Source organism: Lissotriton vulgaris, chromosome 6 (assembly GCF_964263255.1).
Source record: "Lissotriton vulgaris chromosome 6, aLisVul1.2, whole genome shotgun sequence".
NCBI classification, from domain to species: Eukaryota; Metazoa; Chordata; class Amphibia; order Caudata; family Salamandridae; genus Lissotriton; species Lissotriton vulgaris.
Window position 1 is genome coordinate 1,034,777,421 of NC_141694.1, and position 21,944 is coordinate 1,034,799,364.

Below are 21,944 nucleotides of genomic sequence, written 5' to 3' on the forward strand. Positions count from 1 at the left end.
CCAAGGAAAAGAAGGTCAAAACCAGAAGGAGTCCTCCAAAGACCCACAAAACCCTGTACAGGGAGGGGGGCCTGAGCCAAGCCATATTCAAAGGGAGGAGATATTAGAGAAAAAATGGTAGCTTCTTTGATCCTTCAAAGGTGGGTATGTGCTTTGACTATAACCAGCCAGGGCACAAACAGGGAGATGCTGTCTGCACCAAGAAGCTCCCCCCTAAGGGGCCATCCACAGGGATTGCCAGTATAAATATAGGGGCGAAGAGGGATTTCCCAGAGAGGGGTAGTAAGGTGGTGGAAGCAACCTTAGTGTACCTGGGTGGGGTCAATATTGCAACCCATGCTGCCTTATTTCAAAACATGGACAATTACAGGCAGAGGCCTAAAGTGAATGGGACTGATGTTGAGGCTATCAGAGACACAGGGGCTAGTGTAACTATGGTCCTGGATGAGCTTGTGCCTCCAGGGAGGTTGCTACCTGGGGAGTTTTATCAGGTGACTTATGCACATAGCACTACCAAACTCCATCCTATGGCTATGGTGGACTTGGAATGGGGAGGTGTGCCAGGCACTATGAAAGTAGCTGTGTTAAAGGTGCTCCCGGTCTAGTGTTTACTGGGCAATGATCTTGACGCCTCTGCTTGGTCAGAGGTAGACAGAGGACTCAAAATGAAAATAATGGAGCTCCCTGAGTGAGTATGTGCTGTGACTAGGTCACAGACTAGCCAGAAGGGAGGCGCTGGACACTTGGACCCTAGAACAAAGGGCCAAGCTTCCAAGGACAAGGGTACCGTCCTGGTGAGCCAGCCCAGGGAACTCCAGAGGTGCGGAAAGAATCTAACCCTGATGGAGAGGATCTGGCCTCTGAGGGAGGGGCTCCATCCCTACCAGAGCTGTAAGATTTGGCAGAACTGACAGGAGCAGGTAGACCCTCCAGAGAGGATTTTAGTAGACTGTCCTACACTTGAGAGCTTGAGGCAGATTGCGTCTAAGCAAGAGATGGGGAATGACAGTGGGTTTCACAAACTCTACTTGGAAGATGGACTGCTGAATACTACGTCCCGAAACCTCAAGGGTGGGGGGGGGCTCCAGGAGGTTGGTGGGGCCCCAGAAGTACAGAGAGTTCATCCTGACTTTGGGTCATGATATCCACTTGGTAGGACATTTGGGACAGACAAAGACATGGAACCGGTTAATGAACCATTTCTACTGGCCCCATGTGTCTGAAAATGTAAAGAACTTTTGCACCTCCTGTGTCACCTGTCAGACCAGTGTCAAGGCAAGACAAAGGCTCCCCTAATACCACTGCCAGTAGTTGAAATTCCTTTGGAAAGGGTTAGTATGGACATTGCTGGGCCCCCGGACCCACCTACTGCATCAGGGAATATGTATATCTTAGTGGTGGTCAACCATGCCACTGGGTACCTTGAAGCAATCCCTCTTAGAACCATTGATGCTCCTGCAGTGGCTAGAGCACTGCTTGATGTGTTCACCAGAGTGGGTTTTCCGAAAGAGGTGGTATCAGATTGGGGCACAAACTTCCTGTCCAGCTATCTGACTGCTAAGTAGGATGAGAGTGGTGTCAACTATAAGTTCACAACCCCCTATCACCCACAAGCAAATGGTCTTGTTGAGAGATTCAACAAAACCCTGAAGGGCACAATAAAAGGGCTGTCAGAGAAACTCAGGAGGAGATAGGATGTTCTACTCCCATGCTTACTGTTTGCCTACAGGGAGGTGCAACAGGAAGGGGTTGGTCAGTCCCTTTGAGTTGTTGTTTGGACACCCTGTGAGGGGGCCATTGAGCCTACTGAGATAGTCTTTAGAGAAGCCTCTTAAAAAAGCAAAGGACAATGTGCTTGACTATGTGCTAGGCCTGAGATCCAGAATGGCAGAGTACATGTACAAGGCAAACAGGAAACTGGAGGCCAGCCAGGAGCTCATAAAGAACTTGTATGAACAAAAGGCTACTATGCCTGAGTATACTCCAGGACAATTAGTGTGGGTGTTGGAGCCTGTGGCTCCAAGGGCCCTCCACAATAAGTGGAGTGGGCCCTATCCAATCTTAGAAAAGAAGGATGAGGTTACCTATTTGGTTGACTTTGGCACCCTCGGGAACCCTCATAGGGTCCTGCATGTGAATGGATTGAAACCCCACCATGACAGGGCAGACATGATCATGTTATTGGTCACTGATGAGGGAGTGGAGGAGGAGGCTGAGCAGTTCCTGATCTCCTGTCCAGTAATGTGCACTATGGGTCAGTGGAGGGAGTGGTACTCTCTCCCAAGTGGGCAGACCAGCAGCACAGAGACTGTGAGCAAGTGCTGGAGCAGTTTGCTGGCCCATTCTCTTTGGCCCCAGGCATCACTGAGTGGTGTGTGCACCACATTGACACTGGTGTCAGCCTACCTGTCACAAATAAACTGTACAGGTTGTCTGACCATGTCAGAGCCAGCATTAAAGCTGAGGTCACTAAGATGCTGGAATTGGGGGTAATTGAACTGTCTGAGAGTCCATGGGCCATTCCAGTGGTGCTGGTACTTAAACCTAATCCTCAGGGAGGACTCAAGGAGTTACGGTTCTGTGTGGACTACAGAGGATTGAATGCAGTCACAAATACTGAGGCTCACCCTATACCTAGAGCTGATGAGCTCATTGATAGGTTAGGGGCTACTAGGTATCTGTGTACTTTAGATGGTTACTGGCAGATTGCCCTAACTGTTGGTGAAAAGTGCTTCAGGCCATGCAGCAGGCAGACCTGAATATTAGGCCAAGTAAGCGCCAAACAATGCAGAGTTCTGTGGTGTACCCAGGCCACCTGGTAGGTGGGGGCCATGTACAGCCTCTCCAAGCTAAAATCCAAACTATTTTGGATTTGATAGCTCCTGTTACCCAGACTCAGGGCATTCCTTGGACTGACAGCGTATTATAGAAGGTTTGTTCAAAATTATGGGACCATTGTTGGGCCCCTAACAGAACTCACTTCTAAGAAGAGGCCCAAGAAAGTGGATTGGACCCCAGAGTGTTCAGAACGCTTTTGACACTCTGAAAGCTACTATGTGTTCAGCACCAGTGTTGCTGGCCCCTGACTACACAAAATAATTTGTTGTTCAGACATATGCTTCAGAGCAAGGGATTGGGGCAGTGTTGTCACAGCTAAATGAAGAGGGCCTTAATCAGCCAGTTGCCTTTATTAGCAGGAAACTTCTACACAAAGAGCAGAGGAGGAGTGCTTTTGAGAGAGAGGCTTTTGCTGAGGTTTCGTCCATGAAAAAGTTGACACCATATTTGTTTGGGACTCACTTTCATGTTCAAACTGACCACAGCCCTCTCAGATGGCTCATGCAGATGAGAGGGGAGAATCCCAAGCTGTTAAGGTGGTCCATTTTCCTACAGGGAATGGAATGTACAGTGGAACACAGACATTGGTTTGCCCATGCAAATGTGGATGGACTTTCCAGGTTTTTCTACTTAGCTGAGTAACTCATCACCTTTCGTTTGAGGGACTATGTTGCAAAGTCATCCTGTGCCCTGGGTACCCCCAACTTTTTGCAGAATGGTACTAGAGGTAACTGACTCTGACTGACCCTGGGCTCTACCTCACCAGGTCCAGGGCCAGTGCGATGCTGAAAGAGACACATTTAGAATAAAGTAAAAACACCTACATACACTAGGGTTCACTATGGTATGGGATACCCCCGTAATTGGCATGACCTACCCTATCAGACCCCATACATTTTTAGGGCAGGGGGATTAAAATTACCTAGAAGTCCCTAGTCCACAATAGAGCATGGAAGTTTAGAGGCCAGCAGCTTTTCCTGAACTTGCATGTGTGCACTACTGAAGCCTGAGGTCAGTTTAAAAGCAGCCCTGGGAGGCAGGACTGCTTTAAAAAAGTATATTGTGCCCACCCTCGACTTTGGTGTTTGGGGCACTTAAAAATGGATAACCTATAATGTTTGGGCATATTAGTAGCCCCTAGGGTCTCCCCTAGATGTCACAGGAGCAGGTATTTACAAGGTGGACCCTTATAAAATGAGTTTTATATGCCCTGAGTTAAGTTAAATTTCACATTTCACTCCCCAAATTGTGATGAAATGCTGCCTAAATGTGACTTTGATATTAGGAGCACTGTGGAGGGAGGATCTGCAATATTTCTACAGATTCAGAACCCCTAAAGTCTCCCCTAGTTGTTTCATGGGATGGGGGTCCTGTAGATATAAGCGTAGCACTTATAAAATATTCTTTTGTAAGCCCTAGTGCTGGAAAAATGGCCCAAGACATATTTACCATTGTAAATCCCATGCCACTAAGGTTAACATGGCAAGAAGTTATTAACTAATAACTCATGATTGGAGAATGATAGAACTTCCATTCAAAGACTTCCCAGAATGGTAGTGATAAATCCAACAATATCATATTGTTGACTCCCTGGGGTTAACCAGCTCTGCTGGAAGGGCAGTGTGCTGCTACACAGGAATGCCAGAGCAGGGGGAGGAATCGTAAACCATGGTCTTCAAAGGAAAGGAGAAGGCCTCAGTTTCAGTTACCAATCTACTTTTGTTACCCCAATCCAAAGCTAGGATTAAGGAAGGAATGGGCAGGTGCAAGGGGTAGTTCATGGAAATTAGCCAGCCTAGGGTTGTGTTTAGCTCGCTCTTACCTCCCTGCTGGAAAATCAGCCATTATGAGGATTTGGTGCACTCTGGGACAAAATAATGCCACACTCTACATGATGTGATCATGCCCTTGGGGAGTTACCTGTTCCAATTGGTCAGGTGTGACCTCCTGCCTGACCCAGAGAACTTGGAATAAGTATGAGAGAGGGGCAGAGTCTCTTAGATCTGCTGCTTGAAACTTAAGAAAGCAAGATAAGCATGGGCGAAATTTGCGAATTCGCGTTCTGCGAATTCGCCGATTTCCCCGTGAAATCGCAAAAAAAATCCACGAATTCGTGAATTTTCCTCGAGAAATCTCAGATTTTTTTGCGATTTGCCCTGGAGTACTTTCTACTGGCTAATCCAGTAAGTGCTCCCTCATTGGGCAAATGTATAGTGCTTTTACTACACTGCAGCTGCGTAAAGGGCCAGAAGATGTGTCTCCAGTGACCATGTGTGCCTGTAACACAGGCACAGGCACACATGGTCACTGGAGACACATCTTCTGGCCCTTTACGCAGCTACAGTGTAGTAAAAGCACTATGGGGCAGATTTACAAGCCGCTTGCGCCTCTTTTGCGCCGCAGTTGCGTCACTTTTGTGACGCAGAGGCAGCACAAAAGATGCGCCATGGTGCTGGGTATTAACAACGTGACGCATCTGAAAGATGTGTCACGTTGTAAAGCCCTGCGCCATCAGGAGGCGTTCCGGCGCAGGTGAGGGCGTTCCTGCGCAGTAACGCCTCCTAAAAGTGGCTGAGTGAAATCTACAAGATTTCACTCAGTCACTTTTAGGCCAATGCTGCGTCAAAACCCTGCGCCTGCTTGAAGCAGGCGCAAGGCTTGACGCAGCATTGGGGAGATAGGGCCCCGCAGAGCATTGCTGGAGCTGCGCGCGCTTGCGACGCAGCTCCAGCAATGCACTGCTTTTACGGCACAGATGCGTGACGCATCTGTGCCATTTTTGCCACAAGGTGCCCCGCATTGTAAATGCGGCGCACCATGGGTGGCGGAGCTGCAGCGCACAATAACTGGCGTATCCCTGGGGATGCGCCAGTTATTGTAAATCTGCCCCTATAAATTTAGCCAACGAGGGAGCACTTACTGATTAGGCAGTAGAAAGTACTCCAGTTGAGTAGAGGTATTGCACAAAAAGGTGGCATCTTCGTGGACAAACATGCAGGGCGGGATCATTCTGCTCCCTGGTAGACTCGTTTTTCCCTTGTTTTTCTGGCCTTCTGCCCTCTGTTAGACTCGTTTTTCCCTTGTTTTTCTGCCCTTCTGTCATCTGTTAGACTGGTTTTTTGTGCCCTTTTGCCCTCTGTTAGACTCGTTTTTCCCTTGTTTTTCTGCCCTTCTGTCCTTTGTTAGACTTCTTTTTGTGCCTTTCTGCCCTCTGCATCACCACGTCACTAAGCGCTACCCCAGCATCACTCAGCACCACCACATTATCACTCAGCACCACCACATTATCACTCAGCACCACCACAGCACCACTCAACACCACCACAGAATCACTCAGCACTACCACAGCATCACTCAGCACCACCACAGCACCACTCAGCACCACCACAGCATTACTCAACAGCACCACAGCATCACTCAACACCACCACAGCATCACTCAGCACCACCACATTATCACTCAGCACCACCACAGCACCGCTCAGCACCACCACAGCACCACTTAGCACCACCACAGCATTACTCAACAGCACCACAGCATCACTCAACACCACTACAGCATCACTCAGCACCACCACATTATCACTCAGCACCACGACAGCACCGCTCAGCACCACCACAGCATCACTCAGCACCACCACAGCATCACTCAGCACTACCACAGCACCACTCAGCACCACCACAGCATCACTCAGCACCACCACAGCATCACTCAGCACCACTCAGCACCACCACAGCACCACTCAGCGTCACCACAGCATCACTCAGCGCCACCACAGCATCACTCAGTGCCACCACATTATCACTCAGCACCACCACAGCACCACTCAGCACCACCACAGCATCACTCAGCACCACCACAGCATCACTCAGCATCACCACAGCATCACTCAGCACCACCAGAGCACCAATCAGCACTACCACAGCACCACTCAGCACCACAACAGCATCACTCAGCATCACCACAGCACCACTCAGCAGCACCCCAGCATCACTCAGCACCACCACAGCACCACTCAGCACCACCCCAGCATCACTCAGCACCATCCCAGTTCACTCAGCACCACCACAGCACAATTCAGCATCACCACAGCACCACTCAGCAGCACCACAGCATCACTCAGCGCCACCCCGCATCAATCTGCGCAACCATTCAACAACAACTGGTTTAAATATGTTCTCTCAATGTTTCAAGCTTTATTACAAATGTCACAAAAAAATGTTAATATTTCACTTCTGTTCTTGGATTTTCGTCACAATAAAATACACTGAACATAATCTTCACAAAAGTTATTTACAAAAGTTTAAGCTATTCCCATTATAAATTAAAATCACTTTTATTTAAGTATTAATTATATAAAAAATATTAAAAGCCACTGTAATTTGTAATATCAATACATCTAAGGGACTGCTTCTATACCTACCCCCCGGAACCAGGACGCCCTTTATAAATAACCTTAGCATAATAATGGAATCACTAATTATGGAGGAATCTTTCACAGTCCTGTGGGATATGAACTTTCATTTGGATCTGAAGGAGGACAAGGATACTCAGGCCCTTATTATGGATCTGGACATGTTGGGACTTAAACAAAGGATCACGTCCCCGACCCAGCAAGCTGGACACATTCTCGATGGCATCTTCTCTAATGTGGAGGGCCTTCAGATACTTAATATCCTGCCAATGCCCTGGACGGATCACTATGTGATATTTAGTAAGCTGACTCTAACCGAAACCTCAAAGATAAAGCCCACCCCACCGAAGTCAACCACTTTCAAAATCTGGAAAAACATAAACCACACTGAATTAATTACTTTATTGGACAGCACTTGTCCACTGCTTTCCTCCGACCCATCTATTGCCACTCAACAATTTCACGACTGGCTAAGATATGCCACTGATACCTTAGTACCAATAAAAAAAGTTTCTATAAACAGAACTACCCCTTCTGCCCCATGGTATACCGAGGAGCTTAGGAGACAAAAACAGCTTAATAGAAGCAGGGAAAGGAAGTGGCGTAGAAATTACGACCCGGACGAGAAGGCGAAATACAAAGAGTCGCTATCAGTATATAAAGATATGACTATGGAAACGACAAAGCCAAAAATTCAAGTAGGCAACTGTACGACATCACTAGAACACTGTCAGGTAATGCACCAGATCTTACCCCGCCTGCTTCTCAATCCTTTTGTGATGAACTGGCTAAATTCTTTTTTTCCAAAGTCAACGATATCTATCAGGCTTTTTCTTCAAACCCTCTAAACTCACCCTCCCCTAAGCCTGCACATGACAAAGATTTCACGAGTTTTAAACCACTGACCATAGACCAAACTAAAAAAATAGTATCTTCTATTAAGACCAGATCAATACTGGATCCGTGCCCTTTCTCAGTTCTTCCACCTGTGATGGACACACTTATCCCGGCGATCACCTCAGTCTGTAACGCTATACTAGGATCCGGAATCTTTCCCGATTCCTTAAAGAACACGACCGTGAAGCCTCTGCTGAAGAAAGCTAGCTTGGACAAGACAGATCCAAAGAACTACAGACCAATTGCAAGCCTACCTTTCTTAGCCAAAGTGATCGAAAAGGCCATGAACCAACAGTTGGTCGAGTTCCTGGAGACACACCACCTATTGGACGAATCACAATTTTGCTTTCGAAGACACCATGGCACCGAAACTTCCTTAATCAAGGCTGCGGATGATATCAGGACTATTCGCGATCACGGTGGGACAGCAGTCCTGGTCATGCTGGACTTGTCGGCGGCCTTCGACACGGTCGACCATAACACTCTTGTCGACCGTGTCGAAAAGATGGGCATCCATCATTCAGCGAGCAACCTGATTGCTTCCTTCCTAGCCGACAGATCACAGGCAGTCACCCTTGGCCCTTATCAATCCATCAATCTGTCATTACCATGAGGGGTCCCTCAAGGCTCATCCCTAAGTCCGACACTATTTAACATCTATGTGTCGGACCTTGCTAATGTCATCAAAGCATATGGGATGAGCGTAACCTCCTACGCTGACGATACCCAACTGGTTTTGGGTATTAAAGACAACATACCAGTGGTGGCTGACCGATTTCGGCACGGAATGCTCGCAATCAGTGAGTGGATGGCATCTAATTGTCTTAAGCTAAATTCCGATAAGACGGAGGTGTTAATTTTTGGACCCCTTAGACCTGATTGGTCGTCAACCTGGTGGCCATCAGCCATGGGTGAGCCACCCTGGCCAGCACTTAAGGTTAGGAACCTGGGAGTAACATTCGATGTGGACCTAAATTTCATGGCACATGCGAATAAGGTAGCGGCAACAGCCCATCATAAATTAAAATTGATTAGGAAAATTCTTTCATTTCTTCCTGTCACTGCCGCAAAAACATTAAGCAGCTCCCTGGTTTTAACATCCCTTGATTACTGCAATGGGCTATTTCTAAATGACCAAACCAGGATAATAAACAAGCTTCAGTCACTGCAGAATGCAGCAGCACGGCTTCTCTCAGGAACACCTAAATTCTCTCCAATTTCTGACACCCTTAAGAAATACCACTGGCTAACGATCCGCAACCGAATAAAATTTAAATCTTTATGCATAGTTTACAAAGCATTGCATGACCAGGTTCCCCAATTTTTTAAGGAACAGTTGACACCTTATAAACCAACCAGACTGCTCCGATCGACCACGCTGAACCATCTAGTGGTCCCTCGATCCAAGACAGTTTCTTGGGGAGATCGTCGCTTTCTGGTTGCGGCATCAAAGCTATGGAATACCTTGCTACTCGGCATAAAGACGTCTCCTTCACTTATGCAGTTCCGTAAATTACTAAAAACCTGGTTATTTGATCAGTAATCTAAGACAGTTTCTATGAGCGATGAGGGAATTATTGGAATCACTTAGCGCCGAGACGCCCACGGGTATTCGCCGCGCTTAATAAATTACAAAAATAAATAAATAAGTCACGTAAATACAAAACATGTTGCATTACAAATGTTATAGGTGTCACATTTGCGAAAGTTATAACTATTGGCATTGTTAATGACAAAGCTATTAATTTAGCTATTTTGAAAACCAACACATAAATTTAAAAAATTGTCATTTACAAGACCAATAGCTCAAACTTTCCTAATGCGAGACCTATTGCATTGCAAATGCTTGTTTTTATATCTGTCAGTGCTTCCTGTTGAGGTTTAATTTTCGTGACAGGCGCCTCATTGCCTATTTGTAACTATTCTCTGACCCTGCTTCAAGGGTCAGAGCAGGGTCAGAGAATAGTTGCAAGTAGGCAACGAGGCGCCAGGAAGCACTTACAGGCTTACAGCAGCATGTGCCTAAGTTGAAGTTAATTTCTTTGTAACCCTTTTGTAAAAGGTTACAAAAAATTTGCTTCAACTTTTGCACCTGCTGCTGTAACCCTGTAAGTGCTTGGCTGAAAATTCGTCCCCGCTGATTAGCGGATTTTACAGCGATTTTGCGAGATTCGCGGATCGCGAAATAGAGGAAAATCCATGAGTGGAACGAATTTTCAGCCCATGCTTAAGCAAGATGTTGCCATGCTGAGAAGTTGAAGTGCACATTCAGAGGCCTGCCCTCTGAAGACTGCAAAAGCTGAAACTACAGACCTGTGGACTACGTTGCTGTAAAAGAACTAGAGAGTGGACTCCCCCTGTATACTACAGGTTAACAGAGCTCACCTAGAACATCACCACCAAGGATCCTCAACCTGGAGAACTACCAGTGTATTTGTAAGGGTTTTGTCCAAGTGGATTGTGGGAACAGATGTCCTCAACTTTCAAGGACCGTCTTGGAGCTTGCAAACCCTTGGAGTGAGTTTGAGACACTTTGGGACCCCTTGGGGAATGTCAGGAAGAAGTTCCAGAAGTTTAGAGAACTTTGGAGCAACTTGAAAAAAAGCTTCACGTGTGGACCGACTCAACCTTGCCAACCAAGCCGCATGTCTTCAACCGCAAGGTGGCCATGCCATCCAGGTTTGCCTCGCTGACTTCTGACTTCCGACTTCCAGAGTTTGACTGTGATTAGAAGAAATTCGAGGCTGGCGAACCCCCTCAGAATCCAACCTGGTGAAGAGCATCAAGGGACCCTACGAGAAAAAGCTACAGAAAAGTTTCTAAGTCCAAAGGTAAAAACCATGACAGGGACCTACCACGAGGGTTAGCTCAGGGCTCCATTGCAGTCAGCCTGGAACTTTGACTTTGAGCCGGTCTATCACGACCAGATATCCCAATATGGTGATATAGATTTCTAAGTGCTATATAATGTTAAGTCTTTGAAAATTCATATCTTTTGTTCAGTACATTGAATGTTTGTCATTTTTGGTGTCATTTTAAAGATAAAAATATTTCCTATTGTTATAAATTAGTGTTGGATTTTTATTATGCACTGTGTCTTTTTTTTGTCCACATTTGCCTTGAACGCCCTGGGCTTTCACCCTCATTTACTGGATACGGGGGTAGATAAAGCTTGAGAAGCAGAGGCCCCCCACATCCAGTGCACCCTTGAAAACCATTGGAGGGCCTCCTCCCCCAGCCACACAATCAAACCCTTTCCCAAATCTTCCTGGACTGTAAAATCAAAACCAAAACCCCAACCTTCACACATGTGCTTGAAAAGGCTTCCAGAAATTATATATTCTTCTCGTCTGATCTGAAATATCCAACTTAGCAACAAATCTCATTGCTTGCAACCAACCACCCTCTGTTGGGGTGACAGGGGAGACCCAAAGTTTACATAGCTCTCTTCGAGCAAGAAGCGCAGCATAAAATACAAGCTTTGCATTGTCACTTATGCCCTTACCTTGCAGATCTGATCTTCCAAATATAACCAGCTCAACGCTTACCTTGATCTGCAAACCTAGGACACTTGACAGGCAACTACTCACGGCCTCCCAGAAGGTCAGAATCTTTTGGGCACAGCATTGTGTCTTAATTAATTACTGAATTGGTGCTTATAAATGCTTTACATACCTGTCTTTGAAGTTAAGTCTGCCTGCTCACAGCCAATCTACCAAAGGTTGAGCATGGCAATAATTTTCTAAGACCTATTCTGAGCCCTATACTGTGTTAGTGGCCTGATTGCCAGTCGCAGACCTACATTTGCCCCTACTAATAATCCACTTCCCAACATGGTCCATAATAAAAATACAAAAAAATAAATTACATAATTAATTTTCAAATAATAATTCATAATGAATTAGGCCTAGTTTAGATATTGGTGGATCTGGTCCCGCCGTTACCTTTTTTTCGACATTTTCACAGCCCACCTGCTTGGAAGTCTGCTCACTTTATTTAGTTGTTAGCGGGTCCATGGATAAAAGACAGCAAGAGTGCCGCCAACTCCACTAGGAATTTTCACTTGTGTCAATAATGTCATAGGCAGAAGTGGCTGTCAGTGGGATTCCAGCCCAGACTACTGCTGGGCCAATCCTGATTTGCCTTTCCATCAAGGAAACTGTGGCAGGGATACCTCCTACTCTGAGTTGGAGGAATCAAAGAAAATTAAGTAGAAACGTACCTTTTCTTCTGATTTCCACTTCCATTTCCATATTGAACCCCATTGTCCAAGTCCTCCCTTTGCTGCTACTTCATGACCATGCTGCTAATCAACTCCATTGTAACTGGGATGTAAGGTAAGCTTCTTTTATACTTGTCTTATTATGAACAGATTGTTGATAATTGCATTAGTCTCTAGTATTTTTGCATTGCTCTTACAGGCATTTTTTTATGTGTAATGCATTAGTGTACATTTTAAAACTTATAAAGGTAAAATTAACACTTAAAATAAATGAATGTTGTTGTGGTGGTTGTGGGTGTATTGTGTGTGTTACCTGTGGTTGTGCATTCAATAGAGTGTTCATGTTGCTTGTGTGCTATGCAATATGTAAGAAAAGGAGCATAACACATTACCTACATATTTTTCAGAAGCAAACACAAAATATATGTGTATTGACACATAAATCAGTAGTACTTTCCAGTCTCCACTCCACCAGCAAAACACTGCTAGGTCTAGGGGTGGGCGGAATTTGCAAAATTCACATTCGCAAATTATCGGAAAATGTAAAAAATATCCGCAAACATGCGAAAATATTGCGAAGATGCAGACGTATTTCCCCCCCCCCTGTTCGCGATATTTTCTGCGTGATCACGTTAAAAAATGTCTCGCCAACTTGCCCATGCGGTCGTCATCTTGTTTTCACTTGTCTCGCCCACTCGCAATGCTTATTTCCTGTTCGGGGTCTCGAATGACGTGTTCACGATCGCAAATTCACTCGGGATAGCGCGACTGGCTACATTTTCGCGCTCTCTGCGGAACGCAAAAATGTAAAATTATCGCAATTTCCACGAGCGAAACAAAATTTACCGCCCAGGCCTAGCTAGGACAACACCAGCACAACGTGGACATCTAAATAGCTTTGGCGCAAACCCGCTGACCTGATGGCAACGGAGTACTGTTAACTAGCAGACTGAGGACTCCACCACCTTGACAACTGTGCGCTGCTTTCATGGCAGGAAATAGTCTGTCGATGCAGATTGCCGGCCAGCGCACATCTAAATATGGCAGGTAGGTTATGGTCAGCTTGGAGGGGTACTTGAATGCTCTGCCAACAAGCATTTGCAATGCAATAGGACTCACATTTATACCAGTTTGAGCTATTGACATTGCAAATTACCATGCCTTTTATTTAGGTTTTAGTTTTTAAAACATAAATTAAAAGCATTGTCATTTACAATGCCAATAGCTTAAACTTGTGTAAATGTGAGACCTATTGCATTGCAAATGCTTGTTTACGCTATTGCATTGACAAAAGTCTCTGCAAATTTAATTATTAAATTTATCAACAAATTATCAGATTCAAAAAGTGGGAGGGTTGCGGTAGACCCTTTTTGAATCCCTGGTCATTGAAACCCTTGGACGTCTCTTCTGTTTCTACTGCAGGTGAGTTCGGGTGAGATGGGCCATTGGGCGCAGCGATGCTTTACACAGCTGTTTCCTGAAAAATTAGATTTGTTCAGGGATACCTTCGAATCCGAACTTAAGTAGAATTGTTGTCTTATGCTAAATCATCAACTGCTGCATGGACAAATACCTTTATTTACAGGACCGATGGTTCACTTTGATTTGTGTCTGTAAAACAGTGACACAATCACATCTGGGTGTGTCTGACCTCCATAGTTGCATTTGCACAAAAGGACCCGAGACGCCTTTGTTGCTGCCCTCTACCCTGCGTGGGCGTTTAGTTGCCTGTCTGTGTGCACGCTTGGTGTGCCCGGTCAAGCAGGCGTCCTAGTTTAGCAAGACATGTTTACATTTGTCAGAGTTAAGGAGTTGAGTGGGCGGCAATAAGAATGCTGGGCAGTTTCTACTCTGTTATCAGTCGTAACTCACCTATAATGAAGTCATAATGTGTCACTTTGATGTTAAAGAGCGCATGAGGCTGTCCTAGATGCGCAGTAGAGCATTATTACATACGTTGAGGTTAATATTAAAAGAAGAAAAACAAGACGTCAGCGTTTAGTTGCGTCGGCCGCGAAATGGATCCAAAAAACCAAGCTGGAGGCAGCTCGGGCGCAGCACGTCTTCCGGAGACGTGCGTGTTCACAGAGCACAATCGGCCAGAGGAGCGGGGGTAAGGGAGCACGAAGACGCCGAGACGAGGTAGGGGATGTGTGTGTGTAAGCGCCGGGGGGTTCTCTGTGTATGTATGTGCGTGCGTGGGGGTCTGTATGGGTGTTGTATGTGTGTTGTGCATGTGTTGTGAAAAGCCTGCCGGAATCGGAGCGCGCGTTGACGCGCGCGACCTGATCCCGGCAGGCTGCTGCTGCGTGCGCGTGACAGTCTGTTGTCCTTTCCCTTTCATTCCTTGAAAGCCGGAATGATAACAATAGTCTCGCTCTGCGACAGCAGGCCTTTGGCCTGCAATCGCAGGGCGAGTCCTAAAAAGGGACAACTGGAGTCCCACCAAGATCCAAATCAAGCCCTTAATTATTACTTATTCAACTTACCACCCCATACCCTATAAGCTTGTCATCTTGCAACTAAAATATCAATAAAATAAATCAATGTTCCATATTTTACATGACTAAAAGTTTAATAACAATAATTAAAACATTGTTAATTAACTTTCCACCCTAGACCCCTACAAATAACAGCCTGCAAGTAATTTATAAATACAATAAATAAATATTCCATAAACTACATATTTAAAAATTAATTGAACAATAAATTGTCAGTTAATACTTCATTGTTGTTTAATTATTGCCAAATTAAATTCTTACTCTATCGTCCTATTAGCCCTAAAACCTGCTACAACACTATAAATTACTATAAAAATAAATCAAAAAATTCGAAATTTCTTAAAATTACAAGCGTTATTGTAAAAAATAGCCTTTATATAAACAATAAAACACATACAATGTGTTTTATATGAACACATAACACATAAAATCAATATAGCAACTGAGACACATTCAAATAATTAATAATAATAACTATTATCCATATTATTGAAAACAATACTAAAAACCGATATTATTTAAAATGACATTACCTCAAAAAAACAATATTGACAATAATATTTGTGGATCATAATATTTCTGTGTTAAGATATTTATTTTCTGATATTCCGGTGTCCTGATATGTTTACATCAATTTTTTGTCCAAACACGAGAGATGGCTGAAAGCTCCTTTATGGTAAGTGTATTATACATATAATTTTAGTAAAATCAAAAGGGCTTGGCTTTTGCCAAATTTAAAAAAAGGTACATGAAGCACCTCCTTTCCTGAAAACATGCAAAATTCTGAAAAGCTCCTTTATGTAAATTTATTATGCATATAATTTTAGTAAAATCAAAATGTGTTGGCTAACGCCAGACCTACACAGGAAAATAAAGCACTAATACAATAAACACAGCAAAATATATAAGTAGAATACCTCCTTTACTGAAAACATGCAAACCTTCGGGAAGTATTTGGTGGAGATTGAATCGGAAACCCTTGGCTTAGCCTAATATGAACGACGAATGCTTTACCAACTGACGTATGGCTCACTTAATGACAGAGTGTATGAGAGATACTTCAACAGATTGACAGATTGACAACGACGCACTGTCACAGGACTTGTATGGCATTGCCAAGAAAATGTGCTATAACTCTACACAATAATGCGCACCTCGAGTGTAGAGATTGTGGACTCTATTGCCTCTACTTGACAATGAAAGGGATCACAGTAACACTACACAGAAACTCTAAAAGCAACTGTAATGCAGAGACATATCATTATTTTGTCTATGTGTAGTCTGGTCCTACAGTTAGTATTGTGCACTCAGTGTGTATAGGGTAGCACACTGTCAGTCTATTTGAATGATTCATGTGTAGCACACCTGTACGACTTAAAAATATAATCTCAAATTATTGAGTGTGCTTTAGATGTGGAAAATAGTCCCTCATTAGTCGTCAGATGTAATAGAGTCCACTCAAGTCTGCAGTGGAAGGATACAACTTGTCCAATCAGAACACTGATACAAAAAAAGCCACCTAAGTGGTACATATACAGAATAAGAAAGAAAGTCCTAAAAAAAACGCACAACTCTTTCAATGGACTGCAAATCCATCAAAAAATATGCAAACGGATGCCCATAGGCTCCTCTTGGTGTAACATATGTACCAGAAACAACAGATCTTCCAAAAGATAGCTACAGTTGTCTACAGCCAGGCCTAAAAGTATTTTTGTTGTCAGGCAAAATAAAATGTGGGATCAAAGGATATTCACTTCCTGGAGTCTTTGAACATTGTGGGTACTGCCTAAGCACGATAGAGTTTTTAATTAATTGAAGATGGAAGGTGCACCTGAATGGAGTCAAAACTGTATGAATAAGTCCATCAGTTTTCTTTATTAATCATAGAAGTAAAAAACGTCCGTCAGCCTCTGTTCCTTTGAAGGAACTTCATCAGGGCTTCAAACCTCAAGTGGAGTATTCAACACTTTCACGGTGTAACTGAAATCAATGTGTAGCAACTCGGGGAAAATTAGTGATTTCATGAGTGATGTCACTGACCGTGTCATGAGTGATGTGATATGTGAAGTCATCAGCAGTGCATTGCAGGCGCGCAAGTTATAGTGAGTCCAACTAACTATAACGTAGGAATTTCAATGGTTTTATGTCAGTAAAATGTCCAGCTAACTATAACTGGTGTGAAACCTATGGTTTTTTCAGTGAATTTAATAGGTTTTTTAAATGCTAATTCCTAACTATAACTGGTGTGAAACCTATGGTTTTTTCAGTGAATTTCATAGGTTTTTTAAATGCTAATTCCTAACTATAACTGGTGTGAAACCTATGGTTTTTTCAGTGAATTTCAAAGGTTTTTTAATAGCAAATTTCTATAGCTATGAAATGTAATATTTTTTTAAATTAATCCTATATTGTATATTTATATAATACTATTTTTTTTATGTTTTTATTTTTTTGCCCCGGAGCGCTCCCGGGGCGCGTACCGATGCACTTACCGGTAAGCGCAGTTTTGCCGCACACCGGTTCGCGTACCGGTGAGCGCCCCGTTTGCGTTATTGCCGCAAACGAAAACATCATTGTGACGTATCGTGTAGCCGCGTGATGTGTGTTATGATTCACGGCGAAAGCGCACCCGGAAGCGCCGGAGCACATACGATCGCGCTACGTAAGCGCCCCAGGGCGCCCCCTAACGTGCTTATGCTACGCGCCCCCGGGCGCACCCCGGGACGCGTAGCGTAAGCGCGTCAGGTCATGTGACCTGAAAATAACACTTTTCATTGGTTCAGAACACTTTTGGTTCCCAAATGATGAAAGCCCCCACCTTTTTTCCTTATTCTGACTTTGTCCTTTGACTGAGGAAGACCTGTTTGGAGATCTGTGACTAATATTTTGAACTTTAAAATGGCTACAGTAGCAGCAGCAGCAGGAGCATCTGTACCACCACCACCACAAGTACCACTACAAAATCACATTGGTGGTCAAGAAGAAGAGGAGGAGGAGAGAAGGCAGACAAGGCATTTCCTGCCTGAAGACAAAGCCCCATACAAACCTAAGGAGCACTTTATATGGGAGTTTTTGGAAATCCCAAGGAGAGCAAAGAAGGTAAATGCTGCAAAGGTGACGTGTCTCATCTGTGGCGCTGTACTATCCAGGGGGAACCCTGCAAACAAATATTCATTTGGAAATCATGCAATGATTCGGCACATGCAACGATTGCACCCCAATAACTATTCTGCAGCAGAGGTGAGAGAACTGTGCAGAAACCTTCCACAATCGTCTGCCAGCACCTCAACAACCAAAGAACCCACTCCATCGGGTCCGGAAGCAAGTCAGATGGTTCCAAATATACAAACTAAGTTTGGTGGTTTCAAAATCGTATGCATATATTGTGGCAAAACCATTACTTATGGTGAGAAGAGTATTACCCTCATCAACGTTGCTGGTGATAACCACAAGTGCCCGAAGAAATCATAATTTATTTCCTGTTTTTTTTTGCTCCAGTTGAGCCGTTTATAATTCCTTGTTTTTTGTTTCTCCCCATAAAAAATACAAAAAAATATAAAACTGTTCCAAAAGCCAAAAAAAGTAAAACATGTTCCAAAAAAATAAAAAATATATAAAACAACAAAAAAATTAAAAAACAGTTCTTTTAGAACTACCTCCAATTTATAAAAAAAACCTACATTTTACCGGGCGCTCCCCCACGCAAATCAAATTTTTATTTTTATTTTTTTGCCCCGCGGGGCCCTTTTATGGCCTCCACATCAAACCTAGGTGGTCCGGGGGGGTCTACCCTGCCCCCTTTTGGTCATTTCCCCTCTTTGTTTTTGCCACCTCTTGTGTCTCGATCCTACCAAGACAAAAGATGGCGGCCGCACCGGACTGTTTGGAATGTTTACAGACACCCGAGAGACAATCAGCTTTCCGCGTGCGAACTCGCGTAGCGCGCTGGTCCGCGCTCCGGTGCGCGTACCGGGGCGCGCTTACAGATATATATATTTTTTTGAACCTAAATTACTCAAAATCCACTGGAGCACATATCTTGAGACATAGCAAAGGCACATCGGGCTACCAGTCCCTACAATTTTGCCAAGTTTGGTGGAAATCCATTCCGCCGTTAGGGTTAAAAGTGAGGTTGACCGCCCTATGGAAATTAACATGGGGAAAGCACGTTTTGGGACCCCCCTTTTTCTCGGCCCCCGCTTGATGAATCCCCCCCAAACTTTCAGGGAAGGACTGGAGCGCCGCCTACTGATGCACTTGGTGGTCCTTCTGGGACCCCCTGAGAAGGGCTAGGGTGTCAGGGGGTCTCAACCCTGCCCCCTTTTCGCGTTTTCCACTCTTGTTTTGTGCTCTCTTGTGCCTCACTTCTCCTGAGAAACAATATGGCTGCTCAGGTGGTCCCAGAAGGATAATAACATATATAAACGTTATCCGCTAATAGAATTAGCATTTACAAAACCTTTGAATTTATTGAAAAAAAGTATAGGTTTCACGCCTGATATCATTAATAATTAGCATTTAAAAAACCTTGCAAATTCACTGAAAAAACCATAGGTTTCAAGCCTTATATAGTTAGGAATTAGCATTTAAAAAACCTTGCAAATTCACTTAAAAAAACATAGGTTTCAGGCCTTATATAGTTAGGAATTAGCATTTTAAAAACCTTGCAAATTCACTTAAAAACCCATAGGTTTCAGGCCTTATATAGTTAGGAATTAGCATTTAAAAAACCATTGAAATTAATCCTATATAGTTAGTTGTACTAACTATATTTTGCGCACCCGCTATCTACTGCTGATAATGTCACATATTACACATCATTCATGACATGGTCAGTGACATCACTGATGACATCACTGATGACATCTCAAATGACATCACTGATGACATCTCATTTGACATCACTGATCACCGCCAGTAGGTAATATATAATAATGTATTTATTCAATCCTATTTATTGATTGTAATGTTCAAGTTTCATTAGATTATTTCAAAAGCTTAACATACAGTGCATTGTCTTCACAATATACAGGACTCTGATGTACATACATTCTTTGTACATTTGTAAATACATAGAAATGAGGTTTTGCATTTGACATGTAAATAGTAGGTGCACCTATGGAGATATGCGGGCAGTCTACCTTGTGTGTATATATAGGTTCGTGGGATTGGGGGTGTATATAATGTTCACTTTGGTGTAACATTTGTTGGTGTCCGTCTGGTGGGGGCCCCACCCATTTCGGTCTCTCACCTTTAGTCTGGTCATTTGAATGTGCATTTTATTTTTAACTAGCATTATATATTTTATTTTTTTTGGGTGTATATTCTTTCTAGTATTTTTGGTTAGATGTGTATGTGGGTGCAAATAGTGTATATATATGAAATATGGTCTTATTTATACATATTGTCATTTTTAGCTTCTTAGATAACAACCCCTTCCCCTCTTTTTTCTCCTCACTTGGAACCCTTTGAAAGAACTTATAATAGTATAGGATTTGTCTAATGAATTTAATCACATCAATTGTTATATAAAATATAAGACTGTTCCAATAGGAGTTTACAATGTTCCCGCACTTTTTGCACTTTAGATTCTCATCACTTATGCACTTTTTTCATATGCACTTTAATATGATCGCTGCTATATGGTACAAATTTGCATATTTGCACAACATTGGTATATATGTCATTTATATTTTTACCATGAGAACAGGTGTTTGGATGTATCTACATCTGAAAAATTCTTTTAACACTATGTAGTAATTCTGGGATTTAACCAGTCAGAACTTTTGTGTATACCAGCATTTGTAAATAACATTGTATCAGCGATTAGTGTGTTTTCACTGTTTACTCATCATCACGTGATTTTGGTGGACGCCTCCAGGAGGCGGGGTGTCAGTTTCACTGCATACACCTATAAAAAAGCATAATGTTTTGAAACATGTTGTAGCGTGATCAAGGGCTTTCCGCCCGAAACGCGTCGCTGGTTCTGTTCAGAATAAATACCATCTTGCTGACTTTTGCTGGTCCGGTCCTCTTTCTTTGCTGGCGTGGAGGCGGTGTCTGCGAGCGCAGAGCGAGTTGCTGAGGAATCCCTGGTCTCATATATATATATATATATATAATATATTCACTGAAAAAAACATAGGTTTCACACCAGTTATAGTTACCTGGAAATTTTACTGACATAAAACTATTGAAATTCCCACGTTATAGTTAGTTGGACTCACTATAACTTGCGCGTGTAATGCACTGCTGATGACATCACATATTACATCACTCATGACATGGTCAGTGACATCACTCATGACATCACTGATGACACCATCCAGTGAATGTGTGCCTTTCTGAAAAATAAACATGTTTTATATATGTATATGTAAAGGTCCATGGAAGAATAAATGTTTAAATAAGTGTCTTAATGGATGTTTTAAAAAAAAAATGATTGGTTAACTGGCTTATTAAGTGTATCATAGTGAATACATATATTAGCGAGTATTGTTTCAATATTTAAATGTTTGTATCAGTGTTTCACTTTGTGTATAAGTGGGTGCATGGGTTGGTAAGTAGCTACATGTGTGTTTCTATGGGTTATTAGATGTTTTTTTAAGTATCAGTATAAATGTCTGTATGATTTGGAGGGGGTGTTACTTAGCACACAGATGCATCAATGGCTGACTCACTGTTTGTATGTGTTTTGAAGACAGCATATGTGCCGGACTCGGACTGTATGGGTGAATGAGTGTGTATATGTATATGTTAGTAAGTGAATGACTGTCTTACTAGTGTCTTTATCAGTAACTTCATATGTTTTAATCTAGAATATGTGAGTATTGGTGTATATAAGTGAGTATATGTAAGAGTCAGAGATTGAAAGAGTTCTTGTTTAAATAAGTATGTGTTTCTATAAGTGTTTGTTTAAGAGAGTAAGTATGTGTAAGTTTCCTTAGAAGTAAGGTGGTAGTGTGTGTATAGCTGTATATGCAAAAAAATGGATGTTCAATATTTTATTTGCATGTGTGAATATGTGTGTGAGCAACTTATGGAAGACTGTCGGTGTGTTAACGGATGTATA